Here is a 23,404-nt window from a genome sequence, read left to right as displayed (position 1 = left end):
GCAATATCAAGTAAGAAATGAAATTAAAGAATTAATCTTCTTCTTCAAATACAGGATGGCTTCAGTATTAAAATTAACATATACATTTAGCCTCAATCCTACTCGCCCACTCACGTCCACATAAGGAGTGAATGACTGAAACAGTATACTGGGAGAACCCAAATCGTTCTTCAAACGTGTCAGCACGAACGCGAGGCCAGCCTGTTCAGCCAGCGTTCGCAGAGTGGCCCTGGGGCCGCAAGGAGGGCACGTCGGGGCCGCGGGGAGCACGCAGCCAACTGCGGAGCCGCGGGGAGGGACGTGGGGCAGCGCAGCACAGCGCTGTGTTCTGATCGCAGCCGCCCCGCGGAGCGGCTGAGTGCGGAGCAGCCGGAAGAAGGGCTTCCTGCGGAGTTACCGTCTGTGTTGTGCGCACAGGCGGGTGGTGAGCCGTGAAATCACCGTCCTGACAGGAGGAGCACCACAGAAAATGCACCTGGGCTCAGCCGCTCCGCGCACCCAGAGCGAGAACTGCGCCGTGAAATGAGGGTAAGTCCTCTTGCTCCAAGTGACTCGTGGCTGCGGTATCGCCCCCTACAAAAATAACAAATAAAAATGAAATAGGACCACTTAATTGCAGGACTACAACAAAGGCTTCGCTGATCTTCTTGATGCTTAAGCTCGTTCTTTATGGTTTCCAGACACGCAGCCAGTTTCACTCCTTCCTCTTCAGCCACGCGTCTTCTCCCTTATTTTACCACGAGACGGAGCCAGAAAACAGAGGGCTGGGACCTGGTACCTGCAGGAACCAGGGCTGGGAAGTGCATGGCCTGAGACAAAACAGGTGTTCTCAAGAACGTCTGCTGATGCAAAGGAAAAGGTGCAATTGGGTAGTGCATGTGGGCCAGGTGCCAGGAGTGGGATGAGATGGAATGGGATGGGATGCAATAGTACATTATGGTGCATAGGGAAGCAGAGGTTCTCTCATCTCCTATTTGCCCACACTGTAAAGGCAGGATGGAGTTAGGATTACCCACAGGTAAAGACATAAGGAGCAGACTCCAGCACCATGGGGCCCTGCCAATATGCCAAGGGCCCCAGATCCTTGTTGCATGTTGAGTGAAGTCTAGAAATGACATCCACATTTAGTGGCAGCCTGGAAACACAGCTGTATGAACAGTATCTTTTCCTAGACATATAACTGCTGGTCAGTCCAATTGGTTTGTTTGGGTCAGTTTGGTTGGTTGGTTAGTTTATTTTCCTGTTGGTTTGTTTGCTTTAATGGAACTTGTAAATAGCCAAAATACTGCAGAAGTTGTCTGCAGACAAACAAAATGTGTTTGGTTTTTGTTTTTAACATGCTTATGTTTACTTTATTTAAAAATAATAATAATAATTGTGAATTTAGTCAAAAGATATTCTATGATTCCTGAAAGAATGACTATTTTAATTTCTGCGCTTTCACAAAGAAAAAAAACAAAAACAAAAAAACAACCCACAACAGTTTATCAAAAGAGATAGGATTTAATAATTGCTGATAACTGCATTGCTGACCCTGCATTTTTTCACCCATCATGTTTGTAGTATGAACAGTTTGCCCCAGCTTGGCCAAAGGTCATCTTTCTCTGAAAGATATGTTCCATTTCCAAGATGTCAAGGTTCTGCTCACTGAAAACCCACAGACCACAGTGCATAAGATCACTGTGAGCTGTCGGTTGCCACTGTTTGGTCTTCCTGCTGGAGGTTATTCACCCTCTGCTGGGAAACAAAAGAAAGAAGAAGAAACAGAATTCATTCAACCTATGAGGGTGCCTATACAAAAGCCTCTGCTGGAGGGAAATCTGCTTGGTGCATGAGCTCAAAACCTGAGCTCACGGACCTGTTTGTTCGCATCGAGCCTTTCACACCTAACTCCTCTACGATGTCGGAGCACAGCATTTCACTACCTCATCTCTTTCTGTTTGCAAGACCAAGCTTATTTTATGAGTGTCTATTACTTTTCTGCTTGGAGTGTCTTGAAGATGAATTTGTTTACAAATTCCATGTGGGCACAGGAAAACGTGTCAGTACAAAACTGTAATTCTGCATTATGAAAATTCCAGATGTTCTTACATTTGCATAAGGAATGCTATTTATTTTCTTTTCTCCCACTCTCCACCTTTCCCTCTTTGCTCTCTAGCATACAACTACAAATTGCTTTACTGAACAGATTGCAAAAATACACAATAAAAAGTGTATTTCTGATCATTTATCCCCCGGAGAAAATAAAAACATTATTTATTTTATTCTCCTTCTGCTTGTGCCTGTTCAGTATCAGTATAAACTGTGGGATCCATTGAGTACACAAACATTACGAAGTATGAAATGCCAAAGGAGAACACAGGCATTCACATTAGCAGTGATACTAGGCAACATGCCTGACAAATTCTAAGGTCCTACAGCCCACCTGCTTTAGGCTTCCCCCCTCTAGGGGAACCCTCATTGGGTTTGAGGGGTAGGGCTGATCTGTACACATGGCAGGCCTGCCAGCCATTGCATCCACACAGAAAGAAGTGTTTTGGAAAATCCAACTGCCAAGCAGATGTGGTCACTGTCAAATGGTTCAAAAAATGGCACAAAAACCTTAACAGACAAATATCTAGGTGGAGAGTGAATGTAGTGGCATTCTTCACCAGAAGCAATTTGTAGTGTTATTCTGACACTGTAATGAAAGTAGGGTAAAAGGGGAGTTCATGCATGCAAACATGCAATAATTTGTTCAAATAATTACTTTTCCAGATTTGGGAAAGCTGCCATTTAACTCCACACTGTTTTAAAGAAAGGTCTGCTATTACACCCTATCTCCTATTTCTATTTCTATAGCATAAGGGGAAAATAAATAAATAAATAAATAAATAAATTTTTTAAAAAAAGTTTTTCTGAAGGGGCAGGAGAGCCTCTTATTTACTTATATATATATATTTTCCTGCTTACTGTGACTGTTACAAGTTCTGCTTCACTCTCCTGAACTTGAAAGTGTCTGTAGCACACATCCAAGGACCTAAGCTTCCCTCATGATAGCATTTGCTGAGACTCAGTTTCAGGCTACGAGGCAGGGGGGCAGAACCTGGACTGGGAAAAATAGACTTGTCTGCTGTTGCTGGAACTAGACATTGTTGCCCCAGTTGGCAGTTAATCAGCTCTCTATCCTCAGAAATGCTATTTGCCCAATATAAATGACATAAACCAAGATGATCATCTTAGTTTATTTTTCTAGAGTCCTTAGCATGCTACATTAACCTGACAATGTTTAATCTTGTGTTCATTTCACAATACACTTCATGCACTTCACAGCCGTAATTGGTTTTACACTGACATTACACATTTTGACCTAGCCATGGGAAAAGAATAACTCATAAGATTATTTTTCTAAAAAATGTCCAAGCTCAAACAGTACAGAAGCAGTTCATGCTAGTTCCATGTGCATAATTCTTCTGCCTTTCCTTTCAATGCAAAGATGATGACTGGTCCTTGTTTTAGTCCATTTGCAATTGAACTACTTTTGTTTGATTTCTTATGTCCTGAGGAGTTCTCTCTTATAAAACAGCATTCAAGTATTCTAGTTTAATATCCCCAGTTGTCTGAGTTAAGGAACAAAGTAGACCTTGAGCTTCTGTTCCCGCTACGAATCTTCCAGAGTCCCGTAACCAATGGCCATAAAGTCTTTCCTTGTCGTACACACTCAGAGCTAAAGCCAGAGTATTGCTATTTGGCATTATCCAATGAAGTGCAAGAAATTAAATAAGTTATGTTTTTATTGCTATAGTACAATACCAAGCAAAGTCAAGTTTTAATACAATTGCAAGTGTTTCATGGAGTATACGTCTCTCCTCTTCAGGCCCAGTAGTTCAGCTGCACTGCAAATATGACTTACTTACTTATCATATGGCAACTGTCATCCTAAGAAGATGTGTTGAGTATTCTTGAGTCTGAAGAATCAGACCTTTCATCATACTCATCTTCTGTGTAAAGAGGTTGCTTAGACACAATAGGACATCCGTCATCAGGGATTGAGATCCTAGGATCTTCTGATGAGCGAGAAGGAAGGACAGAAGAGCTTTGGAAGATGCTGGCCGAGTTGCTAGAGAAAGGACTGACATACTGGGACCGCAGCTGGTACTGCTGCTGCAGCGTCATGGTGTTCCAAAGGGTGACATCATTAGGCAGGAAAGGACTGGACTGGTTTCTTGCCAAAGTGTTCCTCAGCATCAGCGGGTAGCGAGGTGGCTGAGGAAATGGGTGCTGCAAAGGTACAGTCAGAGGATTGGGCACAACATTGCTGGAGTCAGCAGAGAACCTCAGTGTGTCAGGGACCCTGAAGGCTGAGCCCACTGACCACTTGGAAGAGGAAATAGGATAGGAACTCAGCGTGTGTTCAAAAATATGCCCATTGGAAGGTAGAACTAGACCATCTGACTCTGCAGTAGTTCTCTCACCACTGGCCACTGAAGACCGGCTGGACAAGAGAACCTCAACAGCACTCACCAGGTCACCACCACATCCTTTCAGGATCAACTCCAGCACCATCAGCTTCTGGTTAGGGAAAATCTTTTTCAGCACTTCCAGTGGAGGTCTGTTGGCTTTCAAGCTGAAAGGTAAAGAAACTGTCCCAGAAGGACCTTCTATCAGTAGGTGATTCTGCTCTGCATGGTACTTGGGGCTCTCTGGACGGCTCTCCGTGCTCCCACCATTTTTCTGAACTGCGTAACCTACCTCATCCACTTATACAATTTCTGGGCTTTCAGGGGTGAAGCAGGTTCTGGCTTTAGCCATGTCTGGGGAATTCCTTTGGTCTGTGTCTTCGTCACTGTAGGTCTCAGCATTGTCTGTTCCGCTGGCATCACCCAGCCTCTCCTCACTGATGTCTGCAAAGGAAGGCAGAGAAGTCAACAAATGCTAAGTCCAAATGCCTCTATGGACACCAGAGGACAGACTCTCCCTATAGGGAACAGAGCAGGCTCCTAGGGAAGGAAAGAAAGAATAAAGAAAAAAAAAGCATTTTTCTGATAAAATTAAATTCTCTTTACAATGTCACGTGAGAACAAAACTGCAAGAGTCATGAGACATGACCTAGGCATTTTGTGCTTCTTTTCAGTCATCTGTCTCATTCTTCCACGTATAAGAAAAGCATCCTTTTTTCTCCTGCATCAGATGTGCTATATTAATCCTTCCATCCTTCTTCACTAGTTACAAGACAGCAATGAGCCAACCCAGTGTGCAAGTTCTCTCAGAGGAACTTGAGCATTTTCACTCTGGGATTCCTATTGCACTGGTTGTAAGATGTAAATATTCAGAGAGAATACCCTGGAAGACCAACATTTCCTCTGTAAGTGCAGCAGCACTGGTAGAACCACTGCACCACATCTGCTGGCTCAGAGCTGTTCATATAAATCAATATATCCTAGTTCTTGTTCTGCAGAAACCAGTTCATTCCCCAGCAAGAAAAACAGGTTTCTCTTCCAAACCTGATCAAACCTGATGCCTTCATTGATTAGAACACAACATTTAGAAAAAAAATAATCTTTTTTTGGAAAGGACCCCTTGAAGGCATCTGGTTCAACCTCCTGCTCAAAGCAGAACTAGCCTAAAATCTAGAGCAATTTGTTTTAGTCCCTGCTCAGCTGAGCTTTAAATATTTCTAAGGCTGGATGCTTAGCAACCTCCCTCAGCACTTGTTTCAGGTACCTTGCCTGTTGTGTGTGAAGCTAAGAAGGGCAGAGCAAAAGCCCACGGACCACGTTTTTACCAGAGGTACACACAAAAAGGGAGATACCCCAGGGCTCCAATCACAAAAGGGGGCAATGTATTTGCTTGAAATCCTTTGCAGTCATTTACCTAAGGATGTTGTTCTGCTGACCTCCCTCATGCAAGTGTAGTGCTGACCTGACAAACATCAGCAGCTGGGGAAGGGGACACTGCCAGCTGATGCAGACAGAGGCTGTGTTCACACAGCAGAGCTTCTGAATGCACAAATGTGAAAGATGGTCTGCAGAAACCAATGGAAGTACTTGTCTGGTTTCCCAAGCCCACAGTGATGAGCCCAAGTAGATATGGCATGAAGCAAGCAAAGGCTTCCAAATTGTGCTCACAGTCACCCCTACCAGACTGAGAGGGAACTAAGGGCATGTAAATGGAAAATCCTGGCCACTGGCCTCCTACAGGTCTGCCTCACTCTCTCACCCTGGGAATGGACAGGGCATTTCTGGTGCAATTTACCCACTTTGTCACTCTGAGAAAAAAGTCTGAGTAAGCTGAGCAGGAGGTCACCATGCTGTCCAGAACGGGAGATACATTCCTCTGCTGTAAGTAAACCATCAGCTCCTGGCAGAGCAGAGCAGACAGTCAGCATGGCAAAGGGCTGTTCTCTGCCCGAGGCAGGAGCGATGGCCGTCCTGTGGAGCCGCGGGTGTTGCTGGCTCGGGTTGCAGAAGATGAGAGTGGGAATAAAGCTGAGGTGCCCTTCTGAAGACCCCATCTTTCTCTTTGAATTGCCTGACCTGTGCTGCTTACCCGTTTTTCATCTGGTTATGCTCTCTGTCCAGAGCTAATAGAGAAGCACATATACAATATGAGGCAACGTGCATATGAACTTCTTTATGCTCTCTGCGTTAGTCTTGCCTTAGCATCCAAGGGGAATGCAGAAAGCAAACAAACCGGTAGCATTATCTTTTTGAGAGAATGTTAAGACCTCGGGGTAGCTTTTACTTGAAAAAGAGAAGAGAACGGGAGGGTCATGCTACCTTTCCCTCTTAATCCCCCGCCACCCCCACCCCCCTCACACACACACACACACACACATCTTCATGCCTTCACAGCCACGTATTTATTACCAGAGAAGGGATATTAAGAATAATTCACGTGCGAATGAAAGAGCAATTTACACACTTGAGTCTTAGAGAGCAGCCCGAGGACAACTAATTGCCTCTGCCCCTGTCGTGATTTGTGATTCTTAGGTCACAGATCTAGAAAGGCTAGAAACCAGCAATTAACATGTAGATGAATAAAGACGATATTGCATAATGAAAAATAGGCTGCTTGTTCCCAAAGAGCTTGAGATAGTGTATAAGATGAGCCCAAAACACCCCATGATAGTCTGAGTCTCATGTCAAATGTGACACCAAAACCATTTCTTAGTGCAAAACCTACCAGGAGCTCCAGCCAGCAGATAATACTGATTCATACACCCAAGGCTGCACAGTTGGATCTGTCATTTGCTTGCCTTCATTTCATCAGTGGAAAAAGTACCCAAGGATCCAACCCACAGCCTTCTTCCTGCCTCCAGTATTTTTGCCAGTGAAACAGAGGACTCTGGTGGAGAAAAAGGATCATTGTCATCATCCATGTTGTTGATCCTGATGAGGATTAGGGTAGTGTTACAGCATGAACCATGAAAGCTGACCTTTACAAGCAACAAATTCCATGTAGCACTTGAAAAGCGGTAGCATCTTCTTGGCCTTAAACTGTGAAAATAGCTTCCTGAACAATCACTTTGACAATGCCAGTCTTACAGGTTACACTGGTTTATATAGGAATGTCAGTAAGGCTAAGTAAAAATAAAGGCATATGAAGTGCTACATGATATATGTCAGCAGAAGACTGAAAAACAAGGGTCTAGGTCCTTTTGTGTGTGGGAACTTCAAGCTGAGTGCAGGAAGATGCTCACATATCCTCTTCTGAGCATGGAAGTGGCACTGCCTCGTTACAGTTTCCTCCTTCTTCCTGTTCCCTGAGAATGTTACAGGATAATTCACTCCCAGCACAAACGGTGGGGAAAATTTATTCTCTGCTTATGCTCTAGACCCACACCCTTGTCTGCTAGTGAAGATGTGTTCATTCAAATATACCATTATGTTGTTAAGCATGAGGAGACATCAGAGCAGCCCTTGCTCATGAGCCAGCACTAAACAGTGAAAGATAAGATCTCCTCAGCTTTTATGATAACATCCACAGAAAAGATGGCTGTGAAATGGTTAATGTGCTGAAAGATCTCAAAACAGTTTGGATTCCTGTCATGGAGGGCCCTGCCAAGGGCTCACATCCAGTCCTTGATGTGAGTTATCTCTGGTGTGTGTGGCTGTGGGAAGGAGAGAATATCCCTTGAGCAGCTGCACATTCAGAAGCTGTGCATCTGACCAATGTGCAGATGGGGCTGAGTGGGAGCAGGAACTCATCTGCTGTCAATGTCACATTGCCATCTGACAATGGCCTGTGATGTCTTCACCATCTGATGACAGCCACTATTGGGTCTCCAGGCTGTTTGATCCAGCAAAGTAGCTGATTGCCAGACCAAAAGCATGAAGGAGACATCTCAACTGGCTCCCATACTGCAATCTGGAGGTGAGGATGAAGATGTTATTCAGCTCGCATTCTAAAATAAAATAAAATAAGATAAAATAAAATAAAATAAAATAAGGAAATATTGTTTTCTATTTGATAGTTTGAGTATTTGCTTACAAATTACTAACAAAGTGCAAAATCCAATAATCTTTCTGGGTTGCTACTGGAGAACAGCCCAGTTTATTTTTCACACTGCCAAAAGACTTGTTTTTCCTTTGACAAAGGGCCTGGCAGTCATCTCCCGGTGCCTCAAACTACTGTAATGCATTTGATATCAGTACACAGCAAATCTAGCCAGCAGCAAAGCCGGAAACAACATTCGGCCACTCCCTATCACAAAGAGCTCCTCCAGGTGCTCACAGCACCAAGCCCTTTCAGTGGTTCTCAGGGAGCGCTGCAGTGAGTTGCTGGTGAACCTGCGGGTGACGCTGAGAAGAGGGGTTACAATGCACCCCACCCCTGCTCTGCTCATATCGCTCCCAGAAAGATCCTGGGGCTGCCCGGGATCGGGGAAGGGTCGCCCCGTGCTGTAACGTCAGCTCATTCGTTGGTGACATCACTGAGCGTCCGGCATGAAACGGGGCACGGCCGCTAGATGGAGCCGCTTGCCCGACGGAGTGATCCTGATGTACTATGCGGGTTACGGCGCAGCCGTTTTCAGCCCGGCTCCCAAAAGCGGATCGTCTCTGCTCTCCACCCTCAGGTATGTGTCCAGATTGGGCTCGGCTCAGGGATGCATTCAAAGCCAGTTGAGGTTCCAGACGCTTGGAAGTTTAAAATACAAGCCCATTTCACAAGGAGCTCTCAAATGTCTTGTATATACAGTTCACTTTCAGCTGAACTCACACATTGCCGGGGGGGGGGGGGAGATGGGACGGGCGGGGGGGTGAGATTGGGGGGGGGCGGGTGACAGGACTTGAGCTGTAAGGCTGGAGCATATGCCAGATCTTCAGCATCAGTGATTTTTTTGGTGAAACAAAAAGGCGACCCAAGTTTGTCTGGGGACTAATTGTATTCAGCTGCAGACAAATTAAACCCAGGTCACTGTGGCTGGTTGCTGGCCGCTGCTTTTAGGGTGTGCAAGGGTCTGTGAAGCAATGCTGCAGAGGAAGTGAGGACTCAGAGAAGGATGGGGTGGTTGTGCTGCTCTCACCACACCCACAGCCACAGCTGATTCCCCTGTTGCCAGACCAATGTGACTGCAGAAATAGTGAAAATCTGTCAAAAGAGCAGCCAGAAATGATGGCCAAATCAGGAAATAAGTGAATGCCAGACAATAACTCAACAAGCAGAAAATTTTATTGAGATTTCAAATGTTAAGTATATACCAGTCATCTGCAGAGTTAGTTGCAGCTTTCCATACCCATACATTATGGAAGCCTATCAAAACCTCATGTGGTGAACTTTCCAGGAGGAAGGAAGGAGTACAGGCAGACAGCCCACCCCACCTCAACTTCAGGCTTCTACTGTAGAGCTCCCTGTTCCTTTTTGAAGCCAGCAGAAGCAGGCACAACATCTCTAAAAAGGTAAGATAAATACATAAGTAAATACAAGATAAATACAGCTTCTTGGAAGGAAAAGAAGGGAAGGGAAGGGGAAACAAAAAGGGAAAGAGAAAAGGGAAGGAAAAGGGAAAGGGGAAGGGAAAGGGAAAGAGAAAGGGGAAGTGGAAGGGAAAGGGAAAGAGGAAGGGAAACGGAAACATAAAGGGGATGAAAAAGAAAGAGCAAGAAGAAAGAGGGAAGAAAAGGGGGAAGTAAAGAGAAAATGAAAATTAAATAGGGAAGAAAAAGAGAAAGGAGAACACGAAAGGGGGGAGGAAAAGTAAAACAAATAGGGTAAGAAGAAGCCTATCAAAGTCTCATGTGGTGAACTTTCCAGGGGGAAGGAAGGAGCACAGGCAGACAGAGAGGTCAGCCCACCTCACCTTCAGGCTTCTACTGTAGAGCTCCCTGTTCCTTTTTGAAGAAGCAGAAGCAGGCACAACTCCTCTAAAAAGGTAAGATAAATACCAAAGTAAATACAAGATAAATACAGCTTCCCCAAAGAAAAGAATAGAAAAGAGAAAAGAAAAAGGGAAGGGATAGAGAAAGGGAAATAAAGGGAAAGGGAAAAATAAATTGGAAGTAAAAAAAAAGAGCAAGAAAAAAGAGGGAAGGAAAGGGGGAAGTAAAGACAAAAAGAAACTTAAATAGGGAAGAAAAAGAGAAAGGAGAACAGAAAAGGGGGAAGGAAAAGGAAAACAAATAGGTTAAGAAGAACCAAAAGCAAAAGAAAATAAGTTGGGGAAATGGAAGGGAGAGGTGGCCAGGATATCTCCCCTCCATCCCTCATCACTATTATTTGTACCACAGTCCTGCAGATTTTTTATTTATTTATTTATTTATTTATTTATTACCAAAATCAAAGCTACTGATGGCTACTCTATGATTGTGAGAACAGCGCAAAGAGGTATCAGATGATATTTTTATGTTTGTACGTCGAGAAGTGTCATTTCATGAATTTATTGTGCTTTTTTAAAAAAAAAGGAAAGGGAAATGGAAAAGAAAAAGAGAAACATAAAAGGGAAGGAAAAAAAAGCAAGAAAAAAGAGGGAAGGAAATTGGGAAGCAAAGAGAAAATGAAAATTAAATAGGGAAGAAAAAGAGAAAGGAGAACAGAAAAGATGGAAGGAAAAGAAAAACAAATAGAGTAAAAAGAATCCTATCAAAATCTCATGTGGTGATGTTTTCAGGGGGAAGGAAGGAGCACAGGCAGGCAGAGAGGCCAGCCCACCTCACCTTCAGGCTTCTACTGTAGAGCTCCTTGTTCCTTTTTGAAGCCAGCAGAAGCAGGAACAACACCTCTAAAAAGGTAAGATAAATACAAAAGTAAATACAAGATAAATACAGCTTCCCAAAAAAGAAGGGAAGTAAGGGAAGAAACAGAAGGGGAAAAGAAAAGGGAAGGGGAAGGGAAAGAGGAAGAGAAAGAGAAATCAAGAGAAAGGGAAACATAAAGGGGAAGAAAAAGAAAGAGCAAGAAAAAAGAGGGAAGGAAAGGGGGAAGTAAAGAGAAAATGAAAATTAAATAGGGAAGAAAAAGAAAAAGGAGAACACAAAAGGGGGGAGGAATAGTAAAACAAATAGGGTAAGAAGAAGCCTATCAAAATCTCATGTGATAAACTTTCCAGGGGGAAGGAAGGAGCACAGGCAGGCAGAGAGGCCAGCCCACCTCACCTTCAGGCTTCTACTGTAGAGCTCCCTGTTCCTTTTTGAAGAAGCAGAAGCAGGCACAACTCCTCTAAAAAGGTAAGATAAATACCAAAGTAAATACAACATAAATACAGCTTCCCCAAAGAAAAGAATAGAAAAGAGAAAAGAAAAAGGGAAGGGAAATAAAGGGAAAGGGAAATAAAAGGAAAGGGAAAGGGAAACATAAAGGGGAAGTTAAAAAAAAGAGCAAGAAAAAAGGGGGAAGGAAAGGGGGAAGAGAAAATAGGGAAGAAAAAGAGAAAGGAGAACAGAAAAGGGGGAAGGAAGAGAGAAACAAATAGGGTAAGAAGAACCAAAAGCAAAAGAAAATAAGGGGGGGAAATGGAAGGGAAAGGTCACTGATGGCCAGAATATCTCCCCTCCATCCCCCATCACTAGTATTTGTACGACAGTCCTGCAGATTTTTTTTTTCTTTTTTTTTTTTTTTTTACCAAAACCAAAGCTACTGATGGCTACTCTATGATTGGGAGAACAGCGCAAAGAGGTATCAGATGATATTTTTATATCTGTTTGTACATCGAGAAGTATCATTTCATGAAGTAATTGTGCTTTAAAAGTAAAAAAAAAAGGGAAGTAAAGGAAATGAAGAAGGGGAAGAAGATGAAAGAAAAAGGTGAAGAAAATTGGGATAAAAAAGAAACGAGGGAAGAAAAAGAGAAAGAAAAAAAGGAAAGGAAAAATAGAGAGATTTAAAAAGCAAAAGAAAAGGAAAAACAATGAAACAAGAAGAAAAAGCAGCAGAAAAAAATAAAAGAAAAAGAAACGAGAAGAAAGAGCAACAGAAAAGAAAGAAAAAAAAAGAAAAAAAGATAAAGAAAAAGAAAAAAGTTAATGAAAAAGAAAAAAAATAATAGGGATAGAAAAGAGAAAGAAGAATAGAATAAAGGGAAAAAATGAAGATATAGAAAAACAAAAAGGATAAGGTAATAGCAAAGCCAAAAGAAAATAGAAAAAGAAAAAAGAAGAGAAAAAGAAAAAGAAAAAAGAAGAAAAAATAGAGAAGAAAAATAGGGTAGCAAAAGAAAAGAATAAAAAAAAAAGAAAAGAAAATAAGAAAAAAGAAAGGGAAAGGGATAGAAGGGGGTAAAGGGAAAGAAAGGGGAGGGAAGGGAAAGAGAAGTAGGAAAGCAAAGATAAAAGGGGAAGAATAAAGGGGGAAGAAAAGAGGGAGGAAAATAGAAGAAGAATGATAGTTGGGAAGAAAAAGAATAGTGAGAGGAGAAGGGAAAGAAAATGAGGAAGAAAAAAATAGGGGAAGAAAAAACAAAAGCAAAAGGAAAGAAGGGAAGTCGAAGAAGAAAAAAAAATTAAAAGAAGAAATGAAAAGAAGAAAAGAGAAAGGGAAGGGAAAGGGAAATAAAGGGAAAGGGAAATAGAAAGGAAAAGGGAAAGAAAGGGGAAGAGAGGGAAAAAAAAAGAAATGAGGAGAGGGGAGGGGAGAAAATGGAAAGAGGATAGAAAAAAGAAAGGAAAAAAGAAAAGAAGGAAGAAAAGAAGAGAATATAAAGAAAGGAAAGAAGAAGAGAAAAAAAGTAATAGGAGAAAGATAAAAGGAAATAGAAGAGGGAAGACAAAAATAAAATTGGGGGGGGTAAAGGTAAGAAAACGGGGAAAAAAAGAAGAAAAATGATAATAGGGAAGAAAAAGAATATAAAAAATAGAAGGAAAAGAAAATGGGGAAGAAAAGAAAAACAAAAACAGGAGAAATGAACAAAAGGAAAATGAAAGAAGTGAAGAAAAAGAAGGCAAAGAAAAGGAAGAAAAAGAAGAAGAAGAAAAAGAAAGGAATGAAGAGTAAAGAAAAGAGGGAAGTGAAGAAGAAAGGGAATACGAAAGAGAGAGGGAAAGAGAAAGAAAGCGATAAGGAAACATAAAGGGGAAGGAAAAAAAAAAGAGCAAGAAAAAACAGGGAAGGAAAGGGGGAAGAAAGAGGAAATGAAAATTAAACAGTGAAGAAAAAGAGAAAAGGGAATAGAAAAGGGGGAAGATAGGGAAAAAAGGTAATGGAAAAGAAATAGGAGAAATAAAAAACAGGAAACAGAAGGGAGAAAGTAAAGATAAAAGGAAGAAAAAAAGAGGGAAGAAAAAAGAGGGAAGAATACAGGGAAGGAAATAGAAGAAGAATGATAATAGGGAAGAAAAAGAATAGGAAAAGGAGAAGGGAAAAAATGGGGAAGAAAAAACAAAAAGGGGAAGAGAAAGTAAAAGCAAAAGGAAAGAAGGGAAGAAAAAGAAAAGAAGAAGAAAAGAATAAAAAAAGAAAGGAAAAGAAAAAAAAAGGAAAACAAAGGAAAAAAGAAAAAAGAAAAAAGAAAAAAAAGGAAAAAGAAAAGAAAAGAAAAAAAAGAAAAAGAAAAAGGTAAAGAATAGAGAAGAAGAAAAAGAAACATAAAGGGAAAGAAAAAAAAGCAAGAAAAAAGAGGGAAGGAAATGGGGAAGCAAAAAAGAAAATTAAATAGGGAAGAAAAAGAGAAAAGAGAACAGAAAAGGAGGAAGCGAAAGTAAAACAGATAGGGTAAAAAGAAACAAAAGCTAAAGAAAATAGGGGTTAGGGGGTGGGGGAATGATTGGAAAAGGAAAAAAAAAGAAGTAAATATATGGGCTATAAAAAAAAGGGGGAAGGGAAGAGAAGAAGAAAAAAAATTATCAAACTTTAAAAAGAAAAAAGAAGACAAAGAATGGGTCAGGGTAAAAAGAAAAGAGGGAAGAAAATCAAGAAATAAAAAAGAATGAGAAAAGGGGAAGAAAAATGGAAAGAAAACGAATATTAAAAAGAGAAAAAAGCAAGAAAGAAGAAAAATAAAGATAGGGAAGAAAAAGTTAAAAAAAAGAAATAGGGAAAAAAACATGAAACAGGAGAAAGTCAAGATAAAAGGGGAAGAAAAAAGAGGGGAGAAAACAGGGAAGAAAATAGAAGAAGAATGATAATAGGGAAGAAAAAGAATAGAAAAAGGAGAAGGGAAAGAAAATGGGTAAGAAAAATAAAACAAAAAGGGAAAGAAGAAGCAAAAGCAAAAGGAAAGAAGGGAAGAAAAAGAAGAAGAAAAAAAGAAAAAGTAAAGAAAGAAAAGACAGGAAAATAAAAGAAAAAAGAGAAAAAAAGATAAAGGGAAAGAAAGGGAAAGGGAAACATAAAGGGGAAGAAAAAAGGGAGCAAGAAAAAAGAGGCAAGGAAAGGGGGAAGAGAAAATGAAAATTAAATAGAGAAAGGAGAACAAAAAGAGGGAAGCAAAAGAAAAACAGGTTAAGAAGAACCAAAAGCAAAAGAAAAATGGTGGGGGGGGGAAGGATAGAAAAGGAAGAGGAAAACATAAGTAAAAAATATATGGGAACAAAAAAAGAGGGGGGGAAGGGAAGAAAATAAGAAAAAAACAATCAAGATTTTAAAAGGAGGAAGCAAAAGACAAAATGTGGATGGGTGAGTGTCGGGGGGGGAAGAGGGAAGAAAAGCAAGAAATAAAAAATAATGAGAAAAGCGGAAGAAAAATGTAAAGAAAATGGGGAAGAAAAACAAAACAAAAAGAGGAAGAAAAAGCCAAAGGATAAGGAAAGAAGGCAAGAAAAATAAGTAGAAAAAAAAGAAAAAGTAAACAGAAAAGAAGAAAAAAGGGGGGGGGAAGGAAAAGGAAAAGAAAATGAAATAAAAAATATATAAGAACAGAAAAAAGGGGAGTTAGTGGGGGGAAGGAAGAAAATAAGAAAAAAAAATCAAATATATAGGCAAGAAAAAAATAAATGAAAGGAAAGTATAAAGGTATCCTAAGGAAAGGAAAGTGTAAAGGAAAGGAAGGTACAAAAGAAAGGAAAGTATAATGGAAAGGAAAGTATAAAGAAAAGGAAAGTATAAAGGAAGGGAAAGTATAAAAGAAAGGAAAGCAAAGGTAAGTATATTGGAAAGGATAAGAAAGTATAAATGAAAGGAATGGGTAAGTTTAAAAATAGGAATGGAAAGGAAAGTATAAGGGAATGGAAAGTATAAAGGAAGGGAAAGTATAAAGGAATGGAAAGTATAAAGGAAGGGAAAGTATAAAAGAAAGGAAGCAAAGATAAGTATAAAGGAAGGGAAAGGAGGGGAATAGAAAAGAAAGGTAGATATAATGGAAAGGAAAGCAATGTATAAAGGAGAGTCAATATATGTAGAATTGTAAGGATAGGGAAGTATATAAAAAAGGAAAAGGAAGGTAAATTTAAAAAAAAAAAAAAGGAATGGAAAGGAAGGTCTAAAGGAAAATGTTACAGAACAGACAGGGAATGTAGGTATAATGCAAAGGGAAGGGAATTATAAAAGAAGGGAATATATAAAAGAAAGGAAAGCAAAGGTAAATATGAAAGGAAAGTATAAATGAAAGGAAAGTCTAAGTTTAAAAATAGGAATTGAAATGAAAGTGTAAAGGAAAAGAAAGTATACAGAAAAGGAAAGGGAAAGTATAAAAGAAAGGAAAGCAAAGGTAAGCATATTGGAAAGGATAAGAAAGTATAAATGAAAGGAATGGGTAAGTTTAAAAATAGGAATGGAAAGGAAAGTATAAGGGAATGGAAAGTATAAAGGAAGGGAAAGTATAAAAGAAAGGAAGCAAAGGTAAGTATAAAGGAAGGGAAAGGAAGGGAATAGAAAAGAAAGGAAAGGTAGATATAATGGAAAGGAAAGCAAAGTATAAAGGAAAGTCAATGTATGTAGAATTGTAAGGATAGGGAAGTATATAAAAAAGGAAAGGAAAGGTTAATTTAAGGAAAAAAAAAAAGGAATGGAAAGGAAGGTCTAAAGGAAAATGTTACAGAACAGAAAGGGAATGTAGGTATAATGCAAAGGGAAGGGAATTATAAAAGAAGGGAATTTATAAAAGAAAGGAAAGCAAAGGTAAGTATGAAAGGAAAGGAAAGGAAAGTATAAATGAAAGGAGAGGCTAAGTTTAAAAATAGGAATTGAAATGAAAGTGTAAAGGAAAGGAAAGTATACAGAAAAGGAAAGTATAAAGGAAAGGAAAGTATAAAGAAAAGGAAAGTATAAAGGAAGGGAAAGTATAAAAGAAAGGAAAGCAAAGGTAAGTATATTGGAAAGGATAAGAAAGTATAAATGAAAGGAATGGGTAAGTTTAAAAATAGGAATGGAAAGGAAAGTATAAGGGAATGGAAAGTATAAAGGAAGGGAAAGTATAAAAGAAAGGAAGCAAAGGTAAGTATAAAGGAAGGGAAAGGAAGGGAATAGAAAAGAAAGGAAAGGTAGATATAATGGAAAGGAAAGCAATGTATAAAGGAAAGTCAATGTATGTAGAATTGTAAGGATAGGGAAGTATATAAAAAAGGAAAGGAAAGGTAAATTTAAAAAAAAAAAAAAGGAATGGAAAGGAAGGTCTAAAGGAAAATGTTACAGAACAGAAAGGGAATGTAGGTATAATGCAAAGGGAAGGGAATTATAAAAGAAGGGAATTTATAAAGGAAAGGAAAGCAAAGGTAAGTATGAAAGGAAAGGAAAGGAAAGTATAAATGAAAGGAGAGGCTAAGTTTAAAAATAGGAATTGAAATGAAAGTGTAAAGGAAAGGAAAGTATACAGAAAAGGAAAGTATAAAGGAAAGGAAAGTATAAAGAAAAGGAAAGTATAAAGGAAGGGAAAGTATAAAAGAAAGGAAAGCAAAGGTAAGTATATTGGAAAGGATAAGAAAGTATAAATGAAAGGAATGGGTAAGTTTAAAAATAGGAATGGAAAGGAAAGTATAAGGGAATGGAAAGTATAAAGGAAGGGAAAGTATAAAAGAAAGGAAGCAAAGGTAAGTATAAAGGAAGGGAAAGCAAGGGAATAGAAAAGAAAGGAAAGGTAGATATAATGGAAAGGAAAGCAATGTATAAAGGAAAGTCAATGTATGTAGAATTGTAAGGATAGGGAAGTATATAAAAAAGGAAAGGAAAGGTAAATTTAAAAAAAAAAAAAAGGAATGGAAAGGAAGGTCTAAAGGAAAATGTTACAGAACAGAAAGGGAATGTAGGTATAATGCAAAGGGAAGGGAATTATAAAAGAAGGGAATTTATAAAGGAAAGGAAAGCAAAGGTAAGTATGAAAGGAAAGGAAAGGAAAGTATAAATGAAAGGAGAGGCTAAGTTTAAAAATAGGAATTGAAATGAAAGTGTAAAGGAAAGGAAAGTATACAGAAAAGGAAAGTATAAAGGAAAGGAAAGTATAAAGAAAAGGAAAGTATAAGGGAAGGGAAAGTATAAAAGAAAGGAAAGCAAAGGTAAGTATATTGGAAAGGAGAAGAAAGTATAAATGAAAGGAATGGGTAAGTTTAAAAATAGGAATGGAAAGGAAAGTATAAGGGAATGGAAAGTATAAAGGAAGGGAAAGTATAAAAGAAAGGAAGCAAAGGTAAGTATAAAGGAAGGGAAAGGAAGGGAATAGAAAAGAAAGGAAAGGTACATATAAAGGAAAGGAAAGCAATGTATAAAGGAAAGTCAATCTATGTAGAATTGTAAGGATAGGGAAGTATAAAAAAAAGGAAAGGAAAGGTTAATTTAAAAAAAAAAAAGGAATGTAAAGGAAGGTCTAAGGGAAAATGTTACAGAACAGAAAGGGAATGTAGGTATAATGCAAAGGGAAGGGAATTATAAAAGAAGGGAATTTATAAAAGAAAGGAAAGCAAAGGTAAGCATGAAAGGAAAGGAAACGAAAGGAAAGTATAAATGAAAGGAGAGGCTAAGTTTAAAAATAGGAATTGAAATGAAAGTGTAAAGGAAAGGAAAGTATACAGAAAAGGAAAGTATAAAGGAAAGGAAAGTATAAAGAAAAGGAAAGTATAAAGGAAGGGAAAGTATAAAAGAAAGGAAAGCAAAGGTAAGTATATTGGAATAGAGAAGAAAGTATAAATGAAAGGAATGGGTAAGTTTAAAAATAGGAATGGAAAGGAAAGTATAAGGGAATGGAAAGTATAAAGGAAGGGAAAGTATAAAAGAAAGGAAGCAAAGGTAAGTATAAAGGAAGGGAAAGCAAGGGAATAGAAAAGAAAGGAAAGGTAGATATAATGGAAAGGAAAGCAAAGTATAAAGGGAAGTCAATGTATGTAGAATTGTAAGGATAGGGAAGTATATAAAAAAGGAAAGGAAAGGTTAATTTAAGGAAAAAAAAAAGGAATGGAAAGGAAGGTCTAAAGGAAAATGTTACAGAACAGAAAGGGAATGTAGGTATAATGCAAAGGGAAGGGAATTATAAAAGAAGGGAATTTATAAAGGAAAGGAAAGCAAAGGTAAGTATGAAAGGAAAGGAAAGGAAAGTATAAATGAAAGGAGAGGCTAAGTTTAAAAATAGGAATTGAAATGAAAGTGTAAAGGAAAGGAAAGTATACAGAAAAGGAAAGTATAAAGGAAAGGAAAGTATAAAGAAAAGGAAAGTATAAGGGAAGGGAAAGTATAAAAGAAAGGAAAGCAAAGGTAAGTATATTGGAAAGGAGAAGAAAGTATAAATGAAAGGAATGGGTAAGTTTAAAAATAGGAATGGAAAGGAAAGTATAAGGGAATGGAAAGTATAAAGGAAGGGAAAGTATAAAAGAAAGGAAGCAAAGGTAAGTATAAAGGAAGGGAAAGGAAGGGAATAGAAAAGAAAGGAAAGGTACATATAAAGGAAAGGAAAGCAATGTATAAAGGAAAGTCAATCTATGTAGAATTGTAAGGATAGGGAAGTATAAAAAAAAGGAAAGGAAAGGTTAATTTAAAAAAAAAAAAGGAATGTAAAGGAAGGTCTAAGGGAAAATGTTACAGAACAGAAAGGGAATGTAGGTATAATGCAAAGGGAAGGGAATTATAAAAGAAGGGAATTAATAAAAGAAAGGAAAGCAAAGGTAAGCATGAAAGGAAAGGAAACGAAAGGAAAGTATAAATGAAAGGAGAGGCTAAGTTTAAAAATAGGAATTGAAATGAAAGTGTAAAGGAAAGGAAAGTATACAGAAAAGGAAAGTATAAAGGAAAGGAAAGTATAAAGAAAAGGAAAGTATAAAGGAAGGGAAAGTATAAAAGAAAGGAAAGCAAAGGTAAGTATATTGGAATAGAGAAGAAAGTATAAATGAAAGGAATGGGTAAGTTTAAAAATAGGAATGGAAAGGAAAGTATAAGGGAATGGAAAGTATAAAGGAAGGGAAAGTATAAAAGAAAGGAAGCAAAGGTAAGTATAAAGGAAGGGAAAGGAAGGGAATAGAAAAGAAAGGAAAGGTACATATAAAGGAAAGGAAAGCAATGTATAAAGGAAAGTCAATGTATGTATAATTGTAAGGATATGGAAGTATATAAAAAGGGAAAGGAAAGGTTAATTTAAAAAAAAAAAGGAATGGAAAGGAAGGTCTAAAGGAAAATGTTACAGAACAGAAAGGGAATGTAGGTATAATGCAAAGGGAAGGGAATTATAAAAGAAGGGAATTTATAAAAGATAGGAAAGCAAATGTAAGTATGAAAGGAAAGTATAAATGAAAGGAGAGGCTAAGTTTAAAAATAGGAATTGAAATGAAAGCGTAAAGGAAAGGAAAGTATAATGAAAAGGAAAGTTTAAAGGAAGGGAAATTATAAAAGAAAGGAAAGCAAAGGTAAGTATATTGGAAAGGATAAGAAAGTATAAATGAAAGGAATGGGTAAGTTTAAAAATAGGAATGGAAAGGAAAATATAAGGGAATGGAAAGTATAAAGGAAGGGAAAGTATAAAAGAAAGGAAGCAAAGGTAAGTATAAAGGAAGGGAAAGGAAGGGAATAGAAAAGAAAGGAAAGGTACATATAAAGGAAAGGAAAGCAATGTATAAAGTAAAGTCAATGTATGTAGAATTGTAAGGATAGGGAAGTATATAAAAAGGGAAAGGAAAGGTTAATTTAAAAAAAAAAAGGAATGGAAAGGAAGGTCTAAAGGAAAATGTTACAGAACAGAAAGGGAATGTAGGTATAATGCAAAGGGAAGGGAATTATAAAAGAAGGGAATTTATAAAAGATAGGAAAGCAAAGGTAAGTATGAAAGGAAAGGAAAGTATAAATGAAAGGAGAGGCTAAGTTTAAAAATAGGAATTGAAATGAAAGCGTAAAGGAAAGGAAAGTATAAAGAAAAGGAAAGTATAAAGGAAGGGAAAGTATAAAAGAAAGGAAAGCAAAGGTAAGTATATTGGAAAGGATAAGAAAGTATAAATGAAAGGAATGGGTAAGTTTAAAAATAGGAATGGAAAGGAAAGTATAAGGGAATGGAAAGTATAAAGGAAGGGAAAGTATAAAAGAAAGGAAGCAAAGGTAAGTATAAAGGAAGGGAAAGGAAGGGAATAGAAAAGAAAGGAAAGGTACATATAAAGGAAAGGAAAGCAATGTATAAAGGAAAGTCAATGTATGTATAATTGTAAGGATATGGAAGTATATAAAAAGGGAAAGGAAAGGTTAATTTAAAAAAAAAAAGGAATGGAAAGGAAGGTCTAAAGGAAAATGTTACAGAACAGAAAGGGAATGTAGGTATAATGCAAAGGGAAGGGAATTATAAAAGAAGGGAATTTATAAAAGATAGGAAAGCAAAGGTAAGTATGAAAGGAAAGGAAAGTATAAATGAAAGGAAAGTCTAAGTTTAAAAATAGGAATTGAAATGAAAGTGTAAAGGAAAAGAAAGTATACCGAAAAGGAAAGGGAAAGTATAAAAGAAAGGAAAGCAAAGGTAAGTATATTGGAAAGGATAAGAAAGTATAAATGAAAGGAATGGGTAAGTTTAAAAATAGGAATGGAAAGGAAAGTATAAGGGAATGGAAAGTATAAAGGAAGGGAAAGTATAAAAGAAAGGAAGCAAAGGTAAGTATAAAGGAAGGGAAAGCAAGGGAATAGAAAAGAAAGGAAAGGTAGATATAATGGAAAGGAAAGCAATGTATAAATGAAAGTCAATGTATGTAGAATTGTAAGTATAGGGAAGTATATAAAAAGGGAAAGGAAAGGTTAATTTAAAAAAAAAAAAGGAATGGAAAGGAAGGTCTAAAGGAAAATGTTACAGAACAGAAAGGGAATGTAGGTATAATGCAAAGGGAAGGGAATTATAAAAGAAGGGAATTTATAAAGGAAAGGAAAGCAAAGGTAAGTATGAAAGGAAAGGAAAGGAAAGTATAAATGAAAGGAGAGGCTAAGTTTAAAAATAGGAATTGAAATGAAAGTGTAAAGGAAAGGAAAGTATACAGAAAAGGAAAGTATAAAGGAAAGGAAAGTATAAAGAAAAGGAAAGTATAAAGGAAGGGAAAGTATAAAAGAAAGGAAAGCAAAGGAAAGTATATTGGAAAGGATAAGAAAGTATAAATGAAAGGAATGGGTAAGTTTAAAAATAGGAATGGAAAGGAAAGTATAAGGGAATGGAAAGTATAAAGGAAGGGAAAGTATAAAAGAAAGGAAGCAAAGGTAAGTATAAAGGAAGGGAAAGGAAGGGAATAGAAAAGAAAGGAAAGGTAGATATAATGGAAAGGAAAGCAATGTACAAAGGAAAGTCAATGTATGTAGAATTGTAAGGATAGGGAAGTATATAAAAAGGGAAAGGAAAGGTTAATTTAAAAAAAAAAAGGAATGGAAAGGAAGGTCTAAAGGAAAATGTTACAGAACAGAAAGGGAATGTAGGTATAATGCAAAGGGAAGGGAATTATAAAAGAAGGGAATTTATAAAAGAAAGGAAAGCAAAGGTAAGTATGAAAGGAAAGGAAAGTATAAATGAAAGGAGAGGCTAAGTTTAAAAATAGGAATTGAAATGAAAGCGTAAAGGAAAGGAAAGTATAAAGAAAAGGAAAGTATAAAGGAAGGGAAATTATAAAAGAAAGGAAAGCAAAGGTAAGTATATTGGAAAGGATAAGAAAGTATAAATGAAAGGAATGGGTAAGTTTAAAAATAGGAATGGAAAGGAAAGTATAAGGGAATGGAAAGTATAAAGGAAGGGAAAGTATAAAAGAAAGGAAGCAAAGGTAAGTATAAAGGAAGGGAAAGGAAGGGAATAGAAAAGAAAGGAAAGGTACATATAAAGGAAAGGAAAGCAATGTATAAAGGAAAGTCAATGTATGTATAATTGTAAGGATATGGAAGTATATAAAAAGGGAAAGGAAAGGTTAATTTAAAAAAAAAATGGAATGGAAAGGAAGGTCTAAAGGAAAATGTTACAGAACAGAAAGGGAATGTAGGTATAATGCAAAGGGAAGGGAATTATAAAAGAAGGGAATTTATAAAAGATAGGAAAGCAAAGGTAAGTATGAAAGGAAAGGAAAGTATAAATGAAAGGAAAGTCTAAGTTTAAAAATAGGAATTGAAATGAAAGTGTAAAGGAAAAGAAAGTATACCGAAAAGGAAAGGGAAAGTATAAAAGAAAGGAAAGCAAAGGTAAGTATATTGGAAAGGATAAGAAAGTATAAATGAAAGGAATGGGTAAGTTTAAAAATAGGAATGGAAAGGAAAGTATAAGGGAATGGAAAGTATAAAGGAAGGGAAAGTATAAAAGAAAGGAAGCAAAGGTAAGTATAAAGGAAGGGAAAGGAAGGGAATAGAAAAGAAAGGAAAGGTAGATATAATGGAAAGGAAAGCAAAGTATAAAGGAAAGTCAATGTATGTAGAATTGTAAGTATAGGGAAGTATATAAAAAAGGAAAGGAAAGTTTAATTTAAAAAAAAAAAAGGAATGGAAAGGAAGGTCTAAAGGAAAATGTTACAGAACAGAAAGGGAATGTAGGTATAATGCAAAGGGAAGGGAATTATAAAAGAAGGGAATTTATAAAGGAAAGGAAAGCAAAGGTAAGTATGAAAGGAAAGGAAAGTAAAGTATAAATGAAAGGAGAGGCTAAGTTTAA

At 37.6% G+C, this 23,404-nt stretch overlaps 2 long non-coding RNA genes and 1 pseudogene across 4 annotated transcripts in view; 1 reads left to right on the top strand and 2 right to left on the bottom strand.

Annotated features, from left to right (window-relative positions):
• Positions 1 to 3,676: 3,676 nt before the first annotated feature.
• Positions 3,677 to 7,539, bottom strand: LOC146751649 (doublesex and mab-3 related transcription factor 3-like; annotated as a pseudogene).
• Positions 7,540 to 8,661: 1,122 nt separating this feature from the next.
• The window catches only part of LOC146751646 (uncharacterized), a 47,186-nt gene continuing 32,443 nt past the window's right edge, over positions 8,662 to 23,404 (top strand). Inside the window, exons 1-4 of one of the 3 annotated variants that reach the window (XR_014941307.1) lie at positions 8,662 to 9,058; positions 9,767 to 9,881; positions 10,237 to 10,354; positions 11,090 to 11,851. This is a non-coding gene — a long non-coding RNA (uncharacterized LOC146751646). The other 2 variants (XR_014941305.1, XR_014941306.1) reach the window with 2 other exon arrangements.
• On the bottom strand, positions 9,637 to 11,202 carry LOC146751648 (uncharacterized). Its single transcript, XR_014941302.1, has 3 exons — positions 11,136 to 11,202; positions 10,283 to 10,346; positions 9,637 to 9,873 (listed from the first exon to the last, which is right to left on the bottom strand). It is a non-coding gene; the product is annotated as an uncharacterized LOC146751648 (long non-coding RNA).

The sequence above is a fragment of the Coturnix japonica genome, unplaced genomic scaffold (assembly GCF_054131305.1).
Source record: "Coturnix japonica strain WE unplaced genomic scaffold, WE-NBRP24 Scf070, whole genome shotgun sequence".
NCBI classification, from domain to species: domain Eukaryota; kingdom Metazoa; phylum Chordata; class Aves; order Galliformes; family Phasianidae; genus Coturnix; species Coturnix japonica.
This window is presented reverse-complemented; position numbering and strand designations above follow the sequence as displayed.